Source organism: Hippopotamus amphibius, chromosome 2 (genome assembly GCF_030028045.1).
Source record: "Hippopotamus amphibius kiboko isolate mHipAmp2 chromosome 2, mHipAmp2.hap2, whole genome shotgun sequence".
Taxonomy (NCBI): Eukaryota; Metazoa; Chordata; class Mammalia; order Artiodactyla; family Hippopotamidae; genus Hippopotamus; species Hippopotamus amphibius.
This window is the reverse complement of record NC_080187.1, coordinates 221,956,489-221,972,852: the sequence shown is the minus strand read 5'-3', so window position 1 is coordinate 221,972,852 and position 16,364 is coordinate 221,956,489. Positions and strand designations below refer to the sequence as shown.

Here is a 16,364-nt window from a genome sequence, read left to right as displayed (position 1 = left end):
CATCCTTCTTTCCAGGAAGCATCTGAGGTAAGCCTTCACATGTGGCAGGGCGCAGGTGAGTGAGGAGGGCCTCAGTTGGGTCGAGGATGAGAACTCATATGGTCCTGAAGAGAGCTGATGACCAAAAAATCATGCTCAATAGGATTACGCTGAGGCCTAACAGAGGGATCCAGGGGCAGGATGGCCTGCATTGTTGGTCCATTGCAGAGCCCTGGGTGTGGGTGTGTGTGTGGGTTTGGGTGTGGGTGTTGGAGCAGACTCTCGCTCGAGGAAATCCCTTGAGACTCCTCCCAGTGTAGATGGCTTCCACATATCCAAGATGTGTTGCCACCTTTGGTTTTCTATCCTGCTGCATAGTGCCAGGGCCCACATGTTCTGAAGCCATGGGTGGAGTCTTTCCTTAAGCCTTTCTGCTTTGAATTTTGTGTTTCAGGCCAAGCCTTGGAATGGACTCACCACAGCCAAAATGTTCGGCAGTGAGTGGCTCTTTTGGTTGCTGCCGATAGGCCCCAGAGAATTTTGAACTATGGGCTGGCCGCCCTCACAGCAGCCAGTACGGGGTAGTCTTTTGGCAACCTCCTGCCTACCAAGGAGGAATGTCTGCTGCTGCCCCAAATTTATGGGCTCACATCTGGTGCACTCACATGCCTTCATTAGAGCTGTATTCTAGTCAGAGAGCACATCGAGGCAGTGTTTTCTTCCTTGGCCCCAGGCGGAACATCTCTAGAGACCTCTGTGCACCTAGCGCCAGAGTATGATCCCCAACTGTGGGAATGGTCCCTTGTGGTGTGTGCTTTATGGCTTCCCAAAACCTGTCAGTAGGGAAGGCTCATGCCCCTTGCCTAGAGATGGTGAGAGGCAGGCAGGAGCCCATCCTCAGGTGCTTGGAGGCAGGATGCTGCTGGTTATTTCAAGGGCTGGAAGCCATGCCGTGGTCTTCAATGGGGTTGTGCCAGGACTCTGTGAGGGATCATGGTGCTTTGTTGGAGCCACTTGATCCGAATGGGGCCTCTGATGGGGTCTGCATGCATACACAGGACCATAGCTTATCCTGGGTTGGTCGACCTCTCCGGAAGCCACTGGCTTATTAGAGAGCCCCCTCCAGAGGAGAAAAGGCTTCTGGGTGTCCATTCCCCCATGAAGGCTTTGCAGAGCCCTTGGGCATCCCGTTATCATGTCCATCGTGAGGCCCTGTTGACCTGAAGGGGAGAGGTGGTCCCGGGATGTGGGCTGAGGAGGGCGTAGCTGCATGGCTGTTGTTTGGTGGCCTTGCACGGGCCACAGTAGGGAATGCTGCCACAGAAGAAATTGGCCCTGTTTGGGAATCTCTGTGGTCCCCAAGGAGGAATGCTTGACATGGCTCCCCATCCACCAGATCGGAATGCGGGCCTTGAAATTCAACTCGATTGACCTGAAGTGTAGTAAGACTGACCATGGAGGCACCATTTCATTACGTGTTGCCCAGGGGAGCAACCATGCAGATCTCTGTGCATGTCGAGGCAGAGCACGAGGATGGACTGAGCTTATGGTCAGTTGTGGGGTCTTCTTGAGTGACTTCCAAGAAGTGTTGGTTGGGAGGATGTGGGGCCAGGCCTGGAGGTGGTGAGAGGCAACAAGGACCCTTCATCAGGGACTTGGCAGCTAGATGCTCTTGGCTCTTGTGAGAGCTGAAGGGCTGGTCCCTTGCTGGAATGGGGTTTCCCAGGTCTCTGTGAGGGATCATGGGCCCTCAGATAGGCCAGTTTTCTCAGACAGGCCCTTTCATGGGTTCTGCATACAGATACAGGCCTGTGGCATCTCTTGGGCTGGCCTTCCTCTACGGGAGCCACTGCCTACCAAGAGAGCTCCCTCCAGCTCCTGTGAATGTCCACTGTGTGGGACATAAAGGCCTCATTGTCTGGGTGTTGTGCACATGGACAAGCCGAGTGTGACATCGGCCAGCACACGCTTGCCCACACCAGGGTGGGGCCCAGAGGAATGTCTCCATTCCCCCCAGAAACACCCCCAGTGTTTTCCCCGCCAAGCAGACCTGGTGCCAGGCCTTGTGCTGCCTGGAGGATCCATGAGGCTAGTCCTTCCCTGGGGAGACATATACGTACTGGTTATTTCATCTGCCCCTGACACAGTATTAAGGTACATAAGATGGCATTGATCCACCTGTCCACTCATGCCTTCATCTTTGTAAGTATGGATGGATGGAGGGAGTGAGCCAAGGACGAGGGTCGAAAGGGAGGGAGCTAGAGCATTCTGGAGCAAGGGAGGCAGTAAGGAAGCTATGTAGGGAGCTGTTTGTATGCGTTTCAGTTATGTGTTCCTGTCTCTGCGTGGAGGTACATTTGGGCCCTATGTTCCTGGATGTATTGCTGCAGGTATTTCTTGTAGCATCATTCGATGCATGAGCGTGTGGCACACACGTGCCCCAATGCATCTAGCATGGAGTTGGAGTTCTCACAGCTGTCCTTCTCACCTCTTGGCAGCCATCGTCCCCAGAGAAATGAAGATCTGTGTTTGGCCTATGTTCCCTAGGGCAATCACCATGAGCCTTGGCCCAGCACGTGGATTCGACAGAATGGCACATCCCTTCAGGCATCCTTCTTTCCAGGAAGCATCTGAGGTAAGCCTTCACATGTGGCAGGGCGCAGGTGAGTGAGGAGGGCCTCAGTTGGGTCGAGGATGAGAACTCATATGGTCCTGAAGAGAGCTGATGACCAAAAAATCATGCTCAATAGGATTACGCTGAGGCCTAACAGAGGGATCCAGGGGCAGGATGGCCTGCATTGTTGGTCCATTGCAGAGCCCTGGGTGTGGGTGTGTGTGTGGGTTTGGGTGTGGGTGTTGGAGCAGACTCTCGCTCGAGGAAATCCCTTGAGACTCCTCCCAGTGTAGATGGCTTCCACATATCCAAGATGTGTTGCCACCTTTGGTTTTCTATCCTGCTGCATAGTGCCAGGGCCCACATGTTCTGAAGCCATGGGTGGAGTCTTTCCTTAAGCCTTTCTGCTTTGAATTTTGTGTTTCAGGCCAAGCCTTGGAATGGACTCACCACAGCCAAAATGTTCGGCAGTGAGTGGCTCTTTTGGTTGCTGCCGATAGGCCCCAGAGAATTTTGAACTATGGGCTGGCCGCCCTCACAGCAGCCAGTACGGGGTAGTCTTTTGGCAACCTCCTGCCTACCAAGGAGGAATGTCTGCTGCTGCCCCAAATTTATGGGCTCACATCTGGTGCACTCACATGCCTTCATTAGAGCTGTATTCTAGTCAGAGAGCACATCGAGGCAGTGTTTTCTTCCTTGGCCCCAGGCGGAACATCTCTAGAGACCTCTGTGCACCTAGCGCCAGAGTATGATCCCCAACTGTGGGAATGGTCCCTTGTGGTGTGTGCTTTATGGCTTCCCAAAACCTGTCAGTAGGGAAGGCTCATGCCCCTTGCCTAGAGATGGTGAGAGGCAGGCAGGAGCCCATCCTCAGGTGCTTGGAGGCAGGATGCTGCTGGTTATTTCAAGGGCTGGAAGCCATGCCGTGGTCTTCAATGGGGTTGTGCCAGGACTCTGTGAGGGATCATGGTGCTTTGTTGGAGCCACTTGATCCGAATGGGGCCTCTGATGGGGTCTGCATGCATACACAGGACCATAGCTTATCCTGGGTTGGTCGACCTCTCCGGAAGCCACTGGCTTATTAGAGAGCCCCCTCCAGAGGAGAAAAGGCTTCTGGGTGTCCATTCCCCCATGAAGGCTTTGCAGAGCCCTTGGGCATCCCGTTATCATGTCCATCGTGAGGCCCTGTTGACCTGAAGGGGAGAGGTGGTCCCGGGATGTGGGCTGAGGAGGGCGTAGCTGCATGGCTGTTGTTTGGTGGCCTTGCACGGGCCACAGTAGGGAATGCTGCCACAGAAGAAATTGGCCCTGTTTGGGAATCTCTGTGGTCCCCAAGGAGGAATGCTTGACATGGCTCCCCATCCACCAGATCGGAATGCGGGCCTTGAAATTCAACTCGATTGACCTGAAGTGTAGTAAGACTGACCATGGAGGCACCATTTCATTACGTGTTGCCCAGGGGAGCAACCATGCAGATCTCTGTGCATGTCGAGGCAGAGCACGAGGATGGACTGAGCTTATGGTCAGTTGTGGGGTCTTCTTGAGTGACTTCCAAGAAGTGTTGGTTGGGAGGATGTGGGGCCAGGCCTGGAGGTGGTGAGAGGCAACAAGGACCCTTCATCAGGGACTTGGCAGCTAGATGCTCTTGGCTCTTGTGAGAGCTGAAGGGCAGGTCCCTTGCTGGAATGTGGTTTCCCAGGTCTCTGTGAGGGATCATGGGCGCTCGGATAGGCCAGGTTTCTCAGACAGGCCCTTTCATGGGTTCTGCGTACAGATACAGGCCTGTGGCATCTCTTGGGATGGCCTTCCTCTACGGGAGCCACTGCCTACCAAGAGAGCTCCCTCCAGCTCCTGTGAATGTCCACTGCGTGGGACATAAAGGCCTCATTGTCTGGGTGTTGTGCACATGGACAAGCCGAGTGTGACATCGGCCAGCACACGCTTGCCCACACCAGGGTCGGGCCCAGAGGAATGTCTCCATTCCCCCCATAATCACCCCCAGTGTTTTACGTGCCAAGCAGACCTGGTGCCAGGCCTTGTGCTGCCTGGAGGATCCATGAGGCTAGTCCTTCCCTGGGGAGACATATACGTACTGGTTCTTTCATCTGCCCCTGACACAGTATTAAGGTACATAAGATGGCATTGATCCACCTGTCCACTCATGCCTTCATCTTTGTAAGTATGGATGGATGGAGGGAGTGAGCCAAGGACGAGGGTCGAGAGGGAGGGAGCTAGAGCATTCTGGAGGAAGGGAGGCAGGAAGGAAGCTATGTAGGGAGCTGTTTGTATGCGTTTCAGCTATGTGTTCCTTTCTCTGCGTGGAGCTACATTTGGGCCCTATGTTCCTGGATATATTGCTGCAGGTATTTCTTGTAGCATCATTCGATGCATGAGCGTGTGGCACACACGTCCCCCAATGCATCTAGCATGGAGTTGGAGTTCTCACAGCTGTCCTTCTCACCTCTTGGCAGCCATCGTCCCCAGAGAAATGAAGATCTGTGTTTGGCCTATGTTCCCTAGGGCAATCACCATGAGCCTTGGCCCAGCACGTGGATTGGACACAATGGCACATCCCTTCAGGCATCCTTCTTTCCAGGAAGCATCTGAGAGAAGCCTTCACATGTGGCAGGGCGTAGGTGAGTGAGGAAGGCCTCATTTGGGTCGATGATGAGAACTCATATGGTCCTGAAGAGAGCTGATGACCAAAAAATCATGCTCAATAGGATTATTCTGAGGCCTCACCGATGGATCCAAGGGCAGGATGGCCTGCATTTTGGTCCATTGCAGAGCCCTGGGTGTGGGTGTGGATATGGGTGTGGAGCAGCCTCTCCCTCAAGGAAATCCCTTGAGACTCCTCCGAGTGTAGGAGGCTTCCACATATCCAAGATGTGTTGCCACCTTTGGTTTTCTATCCTGCTCCATAGTGCCAGGGCCCACATGTTCTGAGGCCATGGGTGGAGTCTTTCCTTAAGCCTTTCTGCTTTGAATTTTGTGTTTCAGGGCAAGCCTTGGAATGGACTCACCAGAGCCAGAATGTTTCGCAGTGAGTGGCTCTTTTGGTTGCTACCGATAGGCCCCAGAGAATTTTGAACTATGGGCTGGCCGCCCTCACAGCAGCCAGTACAGGGTAGTCTTTTGGCAACCTCCTGCCTACCAAGGAGGAATGTCTGCTGCAGCCCCAAATTTATGGTCTCACATCTGGTGCACTCACATGCCTTCATTACAGCTGTATTCTAGTCAGAGAGCACATCGAGGCAGTGTTTTCTTCCTTGGCCCCAGGCGGAACATCTCTAGAGACCTCTGTGCACCTAGCGCCAGAGTATGATCACCCACTGAGGGAATGGTCCCTTGTGGTGTGTGCTTTATGGCTTCCCAAAACCTGTCAGTAGGGAAGGCTCATGCCCCCTGCCTAGAGATGGTGAGAGGCAGGCAGGAGCCCATCCTCAGGTGCTTGGAGGCAGGATGCTGCTGATTATTTCAAGGGCTGGAAGCCATTCCCTGGTCTTCAATGGGGATGTGCCAGGACTCTGTGAGGGATCATGGTGCTTTTTTGGAGCCACTTGATCCGAATGGGGCCTCTGATGGGGTCTGCATGCATACACAGGACCATAGCTTCTCCTGGGTTGATCGTCCTCTCCAGAAGCCACTGGTTTGTCAGAGAGCCCCCTCCAGAGGAGAAAAGGCTTCTGGGTGTCCATTCCCCCGTGAAGGCTTTGCAGAGCCTTTGGGCATCCCGTTATCATGTCCATCGTGAGGCCCCGTTGACCTGAAGCGGAGGGGTGGTCCCGGGATGTGGGCTGAGGAGGGTGTAGCTGCATGGCTGTTGTTTGGTGGCCTTGCACTGGCCACAGAAGGGAATGCTGCCACAGAAGAAATTGGCCCTGTTTGGGAATCTCTGTGGTCCCCAAGGAGGAATGCTTGACGTTTCTCCCCATCCACCCGATCGGAATGCGGGCCTTGAAATTCAACTCGATTGACCTGAAGTGTAGTAAGACTTACCATGGAGGCACCATTTCATTACGTGTTGCCCTGGGGAGCAACCACGCAGATCTCTGTGCATGTCGAGGCAGAGCACGAGGATGTACTGAGCTTATGGTCAGTTGTGGGGTGTGCTTGAGTGACTTCCAAGATGTGTTGGTTCGGCGGATGTGGAGCCAGGCCTGGAGGTGGTGAGAGGCAACAAGGACCCTTCATCAGGGACTTGGCAGCTAGATGCTCTTGGCTCTTGTGAGAGCTGAAGGGCAGGTCCCTTGCTGGAATGGGGTTTCCCACATCTCTGTGAGGGATCATGGGCCCTCAGATAGGCCAGTTGTCTCGGACAGGCCCTTTCATGAGTTCTAAATACAGATACAGGCCTGTGGCATCTCTTGGGGTGGCCTTCCTCTACGGGAGCCACTGCCTACCAAGAGAGCTCCCTCCAGCTCCTGTGAATGTCCACTGTGTGGGACATAAAGGCCTCATTGTCTGGGTGTTGTGCACATGGACAAGCCGAGTGTGACATCGGCCAGCACACGCTTGCCCACACCAGGGTGGGGCCCAGAGGAATGTCTCCATTCCCCCCAGAAACACCCCCAGTGTTTTCCTCGCCAAGCAGACCTGGTGCCACGCATTGCGCTGCCTGGAGGATCCATGAGGCTAGTCCTTCCCTGGGGAGACATATAGGTACTGGTTATTTCATCTGCCCCTGACATAGTATTAAGGTACATAAGATGGCAGTGATCCACCTGGCCACTCATGCCTTCATTTTTGTAAGTATGGATGGATGGAGGGAGTGAGCCAAGGACGAGGGTCGAAAGTGAGGGAGCTAGAGCATTATGGTGGAAGGGAGGCAGGAAGGAAGCTATGTAGGGAGCTGTTTGTATGCGTTTCAGCTATGTGTTCCTTTCTCTGCGTGGAGCTACATTTGGGCCCTATGTTCCTGGATATATTGCTGCAGGTATTTCTTGTAGCATCATTTGATGCATGAGCATGTGGCACACACGTCCCCCAATGCATCTAGCATGGATTTGGAGTTCTCATAGCTGTCCTTCTCACCTCTTGGCAGCCATCGTCCCCAGAGAAATGAAGATCTGTGTTTGGCCTATGTTCCCTAGGGCAATCACCATGAGCCTTGGCCCAGCACGTGGATTCGACAGAATGGCACATCCCTTCAGGCATCCTTCTTTCCAGGAAGCATCTGAGGTAAGCCTTCACATGTGGCGGGGCGCAGATGAGTGAGGAGGGCCTCATTTGGGTCGATGATGAGAACTCATATGGTCCAGAAGAGAGCTGATGACCAAAATATCATGCTCAATAAGATTACGCTGAGGCCTAACAGAGGGATCCAGGGGCAGGATGGCCTGCATTTTTGGTCCATTGCCGAACCCTAGGTGTGGGTGTGGGTGTGGTTGTGTGTGTGGGTCTGGGTGTTGGAGCCGCCTCTCCCTCGAGGAAATTCCTTGAGACTCCTCCCAGTGTAGGACGCTTCCGCATATCCAAGATGTGTTGCCACCTTTGGTTTTTTATCCTGCTCCATAGTGCCAGGGCCCACATGTTCTGAGGCCATGGGTGGAGTCTTTCCTTAAGCCTTTCTGCTTTGAATTTTGTGTTTCAGGCCAAGCCTTGGAATGGACTCACCAGAGCCAGAATGTTTCGCAGTGAGTGGCTCTTTTGGTTGCTACCGATAGGCCCCAGAGAATTTTGAACTATGGGCTGGCCGCCCTCACAGCAGCCAGTACAGGGTAGTCTTTTGGCAACCTCCTGCCTACCAAGGAGGAATGTCTGCTGCAGCCCCAAATTTATGGGCTCACATCTGGTGCACTCACATGCCTTCATTAGAGCTGTATTCTAGTCAGAGAGCACATCGAGGCAGTGTTTTCTTCCTTGGCCCCAGGCGGAACATCTCTAGAGACCTCTGTGCACCTAGCGCCAGAGTATGATCACCCACTGAGGGAATGGTCCCTTGTGGTGTGTGCTTTATGGCTTCCCAAAACCTGTCAGTAGGAAAGGCTCATGCCCCCTGCCTAGAGATGGTGAGAGGCAGGCAGGAGCCCATCCTCAGGTGCTTGGAGGCAGGATGCTGCTGGTTATTTCAAGGGCTGGAAGCCATGCCCTGGTCTTCAATGGGGTTGTGCCATGTATCTGTGAGGGATCATGGTGCTTTGTTGGAGCCACTTGATCCGAATGGGGTCTCTGATGGTGTCTGCATGCATACACAGGACCATAGCTTCTCCTGGGTTGGTCGTCCTCTCCGGAAGCCACTGGTTTGTCAGAGAGCCCCCTCCAGAGGAGAAAAGGCTTCTGGGTGTCCATTCCCCCGTGAAGGCTTTGCAGAGCCTTTGGGCATCCCGTTATCATGTCCATCGTGAGGCCCTGTTGACCTGAAGCGGAGGGGTGGTCCCGGGATGTGGGCTGAGGAGGGTGTAGCTGCTTGGCTGTTGTTTGGTGGCCTTGCACTGGCCACAGATGGGAATGCTGCCACAGAAGAAATTAGCCCTTTTTGGGAATCTCTGTGGTCCCCAAGGAGGAATGCTTGACGTGGCTCCCCATCCACCAGATCGGAATGCGGGCCTTGAAATTCAACTCGATTGACCTGAAGTGTAGTAAGACTGACCAGGGAGGCACCATTTCATTACGTGTTGCCCTGGGGAGCAACCACGCAGATCTCTGTGCATGTCGAGGCAGAGCACGAGGATATACTGAGCTTATGGTCAGTTGTGGGGTGTGCTTGAGTGACTTCCAAGATGTGTTGGTTGGGCGGATGTGGAGCCAGGCCTGGAGGTGGTGAGAGGCAACAAGGACCCTTCATCAGGGACTTGGCAGCTAGATGCTCTTGGCTCTTGTGAGAGCTGAAGGGTAGGTCCCTTGCTGGAATGGGGTTTCCCAGGTCTCTGTGAGGGATCATGGGCCCTCAGATAGGCCAGTTTTCTCAGACAGGCCCTTTCATGGGTTCTGCATACAGATACAGGCTCGTGACATCTCTTGGGCTGGCCTTCCTCTACGGGAGCCACTGCCTACCAACAGAGCTCCCTGCAGCTGCTGTGAATGTCCACTGCGTGGGACATAAAGGCCTCATTGTCTGGGTGTTGTGCACATGGACAAGCCGAGTGTGACATCGGCCAGCACACGCTTGCCCACACCAGGGTGGGGCCCAGAGGAATGTCTCCATTCCCCAAGACACACCCCCAGTGTTTTCCGCGCCAAGCAGACCTGGTGCCAAGCCTTGTGCTGCCTGGAGGTTCCATGAGGCTAGTCCTTCCCTGGGGAGACATATACGTACTGGTTCTTTCATCTGCCCCTGACACAGTATTAAGGTACATAAGATGGCATTGATCCACCTGTCCACTCATGCCTTCATCTTTGTAAGTATGGATGGATGGAGGGAGTGAGCCAAGGACGAGGGTCGAAAGGGAGGGAGCTAGAGCATTCTGGAGGAAGGGAGGCAGGAAGGAAGCTATGTAGGGAGCTGTTTGTATGTGTTTCAGCTATGTGTTCCTTTCTCTGCGTGGAGCTACATTTGGGCCCTATGTTCCTGGATATATTGCTGCAGGTATTTCTTGTAGCATCATTCGATGCATGAGCGTGTGGCACACACATCCCCCAATGCATCTAGCATGGAGTTGGAGTTCTCACAGCTGTCCTTCTAACCTCTTGGCAGCCATCGTCCCCAGAGAAATGAAGACCTGTGCTTGGCCTATGTTCCCTAGGGCAATCACCATGAGCCTTGGCCCAGCACGTGGATTCGACAGAATGGCACATCCCTTCAGGCATCCTTCTTTCCAGGAAGCATCTGAGGGAAGCCTTCACATGTGGCAGGGCGCAGGTGAGTGAGGAGGGCCTCATTTGGGTCGATGATGAGAACTCATATGGTCCTGAAGAGAGCTGATGACCAAAAAAACATGCTCAATAGGATTATTCTGAGGCCTCACAGAGGGATCCAGGGGCAGGATGGCCTGCATTTTGGTCCATTGCAGAGCCCTGGGTGTGGGTATGGGTGTGGGTGTGGGTGTGGGTGTGGGTGTGGGTCTGGGTGTTGGAGCAGCCTCTCCCTCAAGGAAATCCCTTGAGACTCCTCCGAGTGTAGGAAGCTTCCACATATCCAAGATGTGTTGCCACCTTTGGTTTTCTATCCTGCTCCCTAGTGCCAGGGCCCACATGTTCTGAGGCCATGGGTGCAGTCTTTCCTTAAGCCTTTCTGCTTTGAATTTTGTGTTTCAGGGCAAGCCTTGGAATGGACTCACCAGACCCAGAATGTTTCGCAGTGAGTGGCTCTTTTGGTTGCTACTGATAGGCCCCAGAGAATTTTGAACTATGGGCTGGACGTCCTCACAGCAGCCAGTACATTGTAGTCTTTTGGCAACCTCCTGCCTACCAAGGAGGAATGTCTGCTGCTGCCAAAAATTTATGGGCTCACATCTGGTGCACTCACATGCCTTCATTAGAGCTGTATTCTAGTCAGAGAGCACATCGAGGCAGTGTTTTCTTCCTTGGCCCCAGGCGGAACATCTCTAGAGACCTCTGTGCACCTAGCGCCAGAGTATGATCACCAACTGAGGGAATGGTCCCTTGTGGTGTGTGCTTTATGGCTTCCCAAAACCTGTCAGTAGGGAAGGCTCATGCCCCCTGCCTAGAGATGGTGAGAGGCAGGCAGGAGCCCATCCTCACGTGCTTGGAGGCAGGATGCTGCTGGTTATTTCAAGGGCTGGAAGCCATGCCCTGGTCTTCAATGGGGTTGTGCCAGGACTCTGTGAGGGATCATGGTGCTTTGTTGGAGCCACTTGATCCGAATGGGGCCTCTGGTGGGGTCTGCATGCATACACAGGACCATAGCTTCTCCTGGGTTGGTCGTCCTCTCCGGAAGCCACTGGTTTGTCAGAGAGCCCCCTCCAGAGGAGAAAAGGCTTCTGGGTGTCCATTCCCCCGTGAAGGCTTTGCAGAGCCTTTGGGCATCCCGTTATCATGTCCATCGTGAGGCCCTGTTGACCTGAAGGGGAGGGGTGGTCCCGGGATGTGGGCTGAGGAGGGTGTAGCTGCATGGCTGTTGTTTGGTGGCCTTGCACGGGCCACAGAAAGGAATGCTGCCACAGAAGAAATTGGCCCTGTTTGGGAATCTCTGTGGTCCCCAAGGAGGAATGCTTGACGTGGCTCCCCATCCACCAGATCGGAATGCGGGTCTTGAAATTCAACTCGATTGACCTGAAGTGTAGTAAGACTGAGCATGGAGGCACCATTTCATTACGTGTTGCCCTGGGGAGCAACCACGCAGATCTCTGTGCATGTCGAGGCAGAGCACGAGGATGGACTGAGCTTATGGTCAGTTGTGGGGTGTGCTTGAGTGACTTCCAAGAAGTGTTGGTTGGGAGGATGTGGGGCCAGGCCTGGAGGTGGTGAGAGGCAACAAGGACAGTTCATCAGGGACTTGGCAGCTAGATGCTCTTGGCTCGTGTGAGAGCTGAAGGGCCGGTAACTTGCTGGAATGGGATTTCCCAGGTCTCTCTGAGGGATCATGGGCCCTCAGAAAGGCCTGTTTTCTCAGAAAGGCCCTTTCATCGGTTCTGCATACAGATACAGGCCTGTGGCATCTCTTGGGCTGGCCTTCCTCTATGGGAGCCACTGCCTACCAAGAGAGCTCCCTCCAGCTCCTGTGAATGTCCACTGTGTGGGACATAAAGGCCTCATTGTCTGGGTGTTGTACACATGGACAAGCCGAGTGAGACATCGGCCAGCACATGCTTGCCCACACCAGGGTGGGGCCCAGAGGAATGTCTCCATTGCCCCCAAAAACACCCCCAGTGTTTTCCTCGCCAAGCAGACCTGGTGCCAGGCCTTGTGCTGCCTGGAGGATCCATGAGGCAAGTCCTTCCCTGGGGAGACATATACGTACTGGTTATTTCATCTGCCCCTGACACAGTATTAAGGTATATAAGATGGCATTGATCCACCTGTCCACTCATGCCTTCATCTTTGTAAGTATGGATGGATGGAGGGAGTGAGCCAAGGACGAGGGTCGAAAGGGAGGGAGCTAGAGCATTATGGAGGAAGGGAGGCAGGAAGGAAGCTATGTAGGGAGCTGTTTGTATGCGTTTCAGCTATGTGTTCCTGTCTCTGCGTGGAGCTACATTTGGACCCTATGTTCCTGGATATATTGCTGCAGGTATTTCTTGCAGCATCATTCGATGCATGAGCGTGTGGCACACACATCCCCCAATGCATCTAGCATGGAGTTGGAGTTCTCACAGCTGTCCTTCTAACCTCTTGGCAGCCATCGTCCCCAGAGTAATGAAGACCTGTGTTTGGCCTATGTTCCCTAGGGCAATCACCATGAGCCTTGGCCCAGCACGTGGATTTGACAGAATGGCACATCCCTTCAGGCATCCTTCTTTCCAGGAAGCATCTGAGGGAAGCCTTCACATGTGGCAGGGCGCAGGTGAGTGAGGAGGGCCTCATTTGGGTCGATGATGAGAACTCATATAGTCCTGAAGAGAGCTGATGACCAAAAAATCATGCTCAATAGGATTATTCTGAGGCCTCACAGATGGATCCAAGGGCAGGATGGCCTGCATTTTGGTCCATTGCAGAGCCCTGGGTGTGGGTGTGGGTGTGGTTGTGGGTGTGGGTGTGGATATGGGTGTGGAGCAGCCTCTCCCTCAAGGAAATCCCTTGAGACTCCTCCGAGTGTAGGAGGCTTCCACATATCCAAGATGTTTTGCCACCTTTGGTTTTCTATCCTGTTCCATAGTGCCAGGGCCCACATGTTCTGAGGCCATGGGTGGAGTCTATCCTTAAGCCTTTCTGCTTTGAATTTTGTGTTTCAAGGCAAGCCTTGGAATGGACTCACCACAGCCAGAATGTTTCGCAGTGAGTGGCTCTTTTGGTTGCTACCGATAGGCCCCAGAGAATTTTGAACTATGGGCTGGCCGCCCTCGCAGCAACCAGTACAGGGTAGTCTTTTGGCAACCTCCTGCCTACCAAGGAGGAATGTCTGCTGCTGCCCCAAATTTATGGGCTCACATCTGGTGCACTCACATGCCTTCATTAGAGCTGTATTCTAGTCAGAGAGCACATCGAGGCAGTGTTTTCTTCCTTGGCCCCAGGGGGAACCTCTCTAGAGACCTCTGTGCACCTAGCGCCAGAGTATGATCACCAACTGAGGGAATGGTCCCTTGTGGTGTGTGCTTTATGGTTTACCAAAACCTGTCAGTAGGGAAGGCTCATGCCCCCTGCCTAGAGATGGTGAGAGGCAGGCAGGAGCCCATCCTCAGGTGCTTGGAGGCAGGATGCTGCTGGTTATTTCAAGGGCTGGAAGCCATGCCCTGGTCTTCAATGGGGATGTGCCAGGACTCTGTGAGGGATCATGGTGCTTTTTTGGAGCCACTTGATCCGAATGGGGCCTCTGATGGGGTCTGCATGCATACACAGGACCATAGCTTCTCCTGGGTTGGTCGTCCTCTCCGGAAGCCACTGGTTTGTCAGAGAGCACCCTCCAGAGGAGAAAAGGTTTCTGGGTGTCCATTCCCCCGTGAAGGCTTTGCAGAGCCTTTGGGCATCCCGTTATCATGTCCATCGTGAGGCCCCATTTACCTGAAGCGGAGGGGTGGTCCCGGGATGTGGGCTGAGGAGGGTGTAGCTGCATGGCTGTTGTTTGGTGGCCTTGCACTGGCCACAGAAGGGAATGCTGCCACAGAAGAAATTGGCCCTGTTTGGGAATCTCTGTGGTCCCCAAGGAGGAATGCTTGACGTGGCTCCCCATCCACCCGATCGGAATGCGGGCCTTGAAATTCAACTCGATTGACCTGAAGTGTAGTAAGACTGACCATGGAGGCACCATTTCATTACGTGTTGCCCTGGGGAGCAACCACGCAGATCTCTGTGCATGTCGAGGCAGAGCACGAGGATGTACTGAGCTTATGGTCAGTTGTGGGGTGTGCTTGAGTGACTTCCAAGATGTGTTGGTTCGGCGGATGTGGAGCCAGGCCTGGAGGTGGTGAGAGGCAACAAGGACCCTTCATCAGGGACTTGGCAGCTAGATGCTCTTGGCTCTTGTGAGAGCTGAAGGGCAGGTCCCTTGCTGGAATGGGGTTTCCCACATCTCTGTGAGGGATCATGGGCCCTCAGATAGGCCAGTTGTCTCGGACAGGCCCTTTCATGAGTTCTAAATACAGATACAGGCCTGTGGCATCTCTTGGGGTGGCCTTCCTCTACGGGAGCCACTGCCTACCAAGAGAGCTCCCTCCAGCTCCTGTGAATGTCCACTGTGTGGGACATAAAGGCCTCATTGTCTGGGTGTTGTGCACATGGACAAGCCGAGTGTGACATCGGCCAGCACACGCTTGCCCACACCAGGGTGGGGCCCAGAGGAATGTCTCCATTCCCCCCAGAAACACCCCCAGTGTTTTCCTCACCAAGCAGACCTGGTGCCACGCATTGCGCTGCCTGGAGGATCCATGAGGCTAGTCCTTCCCTGGGGAGACATATAGGTACTGGTTATTTCATCTGCCCCTGACATAGTATTAAGGTACATAAGATGGCATTGATCCACCTGGCCACTCATGCCTTCATTTTTGTAAGTATGGATGGATGGAGGGAGTGAGCCAAGGACGAGGGTCGAAAGGGAGGGAGCTAGAGCATTATGGTGGAAGGGAGGCAGGAAGGAAGCTATGTAGGGAGCTGTTTGTATGCGTTTCAGCTATGTGTTCCTTTCTCTGCGTGGAGCTACATTTGGGCCCTATGTTCCTGGATATATTGCTGCAGATATTTCTTGTAGCATCATTTGATGCATGAGCGTGTGGCACACACGTCCCCCAATGCATCTAGCATGGATTTGGAGTTCTCATAGCTGTCCTTCTCACCTCTTGGCAGCCATCGTCCCCAGAGAAATGAAGATCTGTGTTTGGCCTATGTTCCCTAGGGCAATCACCATGAGCCTTGGCCCAGCACGTGGATTCGACAGAATGGCACATCCCTTCAGGCATCCTTCTTTCCAGGAAGCATCTGAGGTAAGCCTTCACATGTGGCGGGGCGCAGATGAGTGAGGAGGGCCTCATTTGGGTCGATGATGAGAACTCATATGGTCCAGAAGAGAGCTGATGACCAAAATATCATGCTCAATAGGATTACGCTGAGGCCTAACAGAGGGATCCAGGGGCAGGATGGCCTGCATTTTTGGTCCATTGCCGAACCCTAGGTGTGGGTGTGGGTGTGGTTGTGTGTGTGGGTCTGGGTGTTGGAGCCGCCTCTCCCTCGAGGAAATCCCTTGAGACTCCTCTGACTGTAGGAGGCTTCCACATATCCAAGATGTGTTGCCACCTTTGGTTTTCTATCCTGTTCCATAGTGCCAGGGCCCACATGTTCTGAGGCCATGGGTGGAGTCTTTCCTTAAGCCTTTCTGCTTTGAATTTTGTGTTTCAAGGCAAGCCTTGGAATGGACTCACCACAGCCAGAATGTTTCGCAGTGAGTGGCTCTTTTGGTTGCTACCGATAGGCCCCAGAGAATTTTGAACTATGGGCTGGCCGCCCTCACAGCAGCCAGTACAGGGTAGTCTTTTGGCAACCTCCTGCCTACCAAGGAGGAATGTCTGCTGCTGCCCCAAATTTATGGGCTCACATCTGGTGCACTCACATGCCTTCATTAGAGCTGTAATCTAGTCAGAGAGCACATCGAGGCAGTGTTTTCTTCCTTGGCCCCAGGCGGAACATCTCTAGAGACCTCTGTGCACCTAGCGTCAGAGTATGATCACCAACTGAGGGAATGGTTCCTTGTGGTGTGTGCTTTATGGTTTCCCAAAACCTGTCA

The 16,364-nt window shown here is 53.7% G+C and overlaps 7 non-coding genes across 7 annotated transcripts; all 7 read left to right on the top strand.

Moving 5' to 3' along the window:
* The first annotated feature begins 77 nt into the window (after positions 1–77).
* On the top strand, positions 78–158 carry LOC130847027 (small nucleolar RNA SNORD115). Its single transcript, XR_009051822.1, has one exon. It is a non-coding gene; the product is annotated as a small nucleolar RNA SNORD115 (small nucleolar RNA).
* A 2,506-nt stretch (positions 159–2,664) lies between these two features.
* Positions 2,665–2,745, top strand: LOC130847026 (small nucleolar RNA SNORD115). The gene has a single exon (XR_009051821.1). It is a non-coding gene; the product is annotated as a small nucleolar RNA SNORD115 (small nucleolar RNA).
* A 2,506-nt stretch (positions 2,746–5,251) lies between these two features.
* Positions 5,252–5,332, top strand: LOC130847041 (small nucleolar RNA SNORD115). The gene has a single exon (XR_009051836.1). It is a non-coding gene; the product is annotated as a small nucleolar RNA SNORD115 (small nucleolar RNA).
* A 2,492-nt stretch (positions 5,333–7,824) lies between these two features.
* LOC130847039 (small nucleolar RNA SNORD115) lies at positions 7,825–7,905 on the top strand. Its single transcript, XR_009051834.1, has one exon. It is a non-coding gene; the product is annotated as a small nucleolar RNA SNORD115 (small nucleolar RNA).
* A 2,511-nt stretch (positions 7,906–10,416) lies between these two features.
* Positions 10,417–10,497, top strand: LOC130847052 (small nucleolar RNA SNORD115). Its single transcript, XR_009051847.1, has one exon. It is a non-coding gene; the product is annotated as a small nucleolar RNA SNORD115 (small nucleolar RNA).
* A 2,523-nt stretch (positions 10,498–13,020) lies between these two features.
* LOC130847034 (small nucleolar RNA SNORD115) lies at positions 13,021–13,101 on the top strand. Its single transcript, XR_009051829.1, has one exon. It is a non-coding gene; the product is annotated as a small nucleolar RNA SNORD115 (small nucleolar RNA).
* A 2,516-nt stretch (positions 13,102–15,617) lies between these two features.
* On the top strand, positions 15,618–15,698 carry LOC130846938 (small nucleolar RNA SNORD115). The gene has a single exon (XR_009051733.1). It is a non-coding gene; the product is annotated as a small nucleolar RNA SNORD115 (small nucleolar RNA).
* The last annotated feature ends 666 nt before the right edge of the window (positions 15,699–16,364 follow it).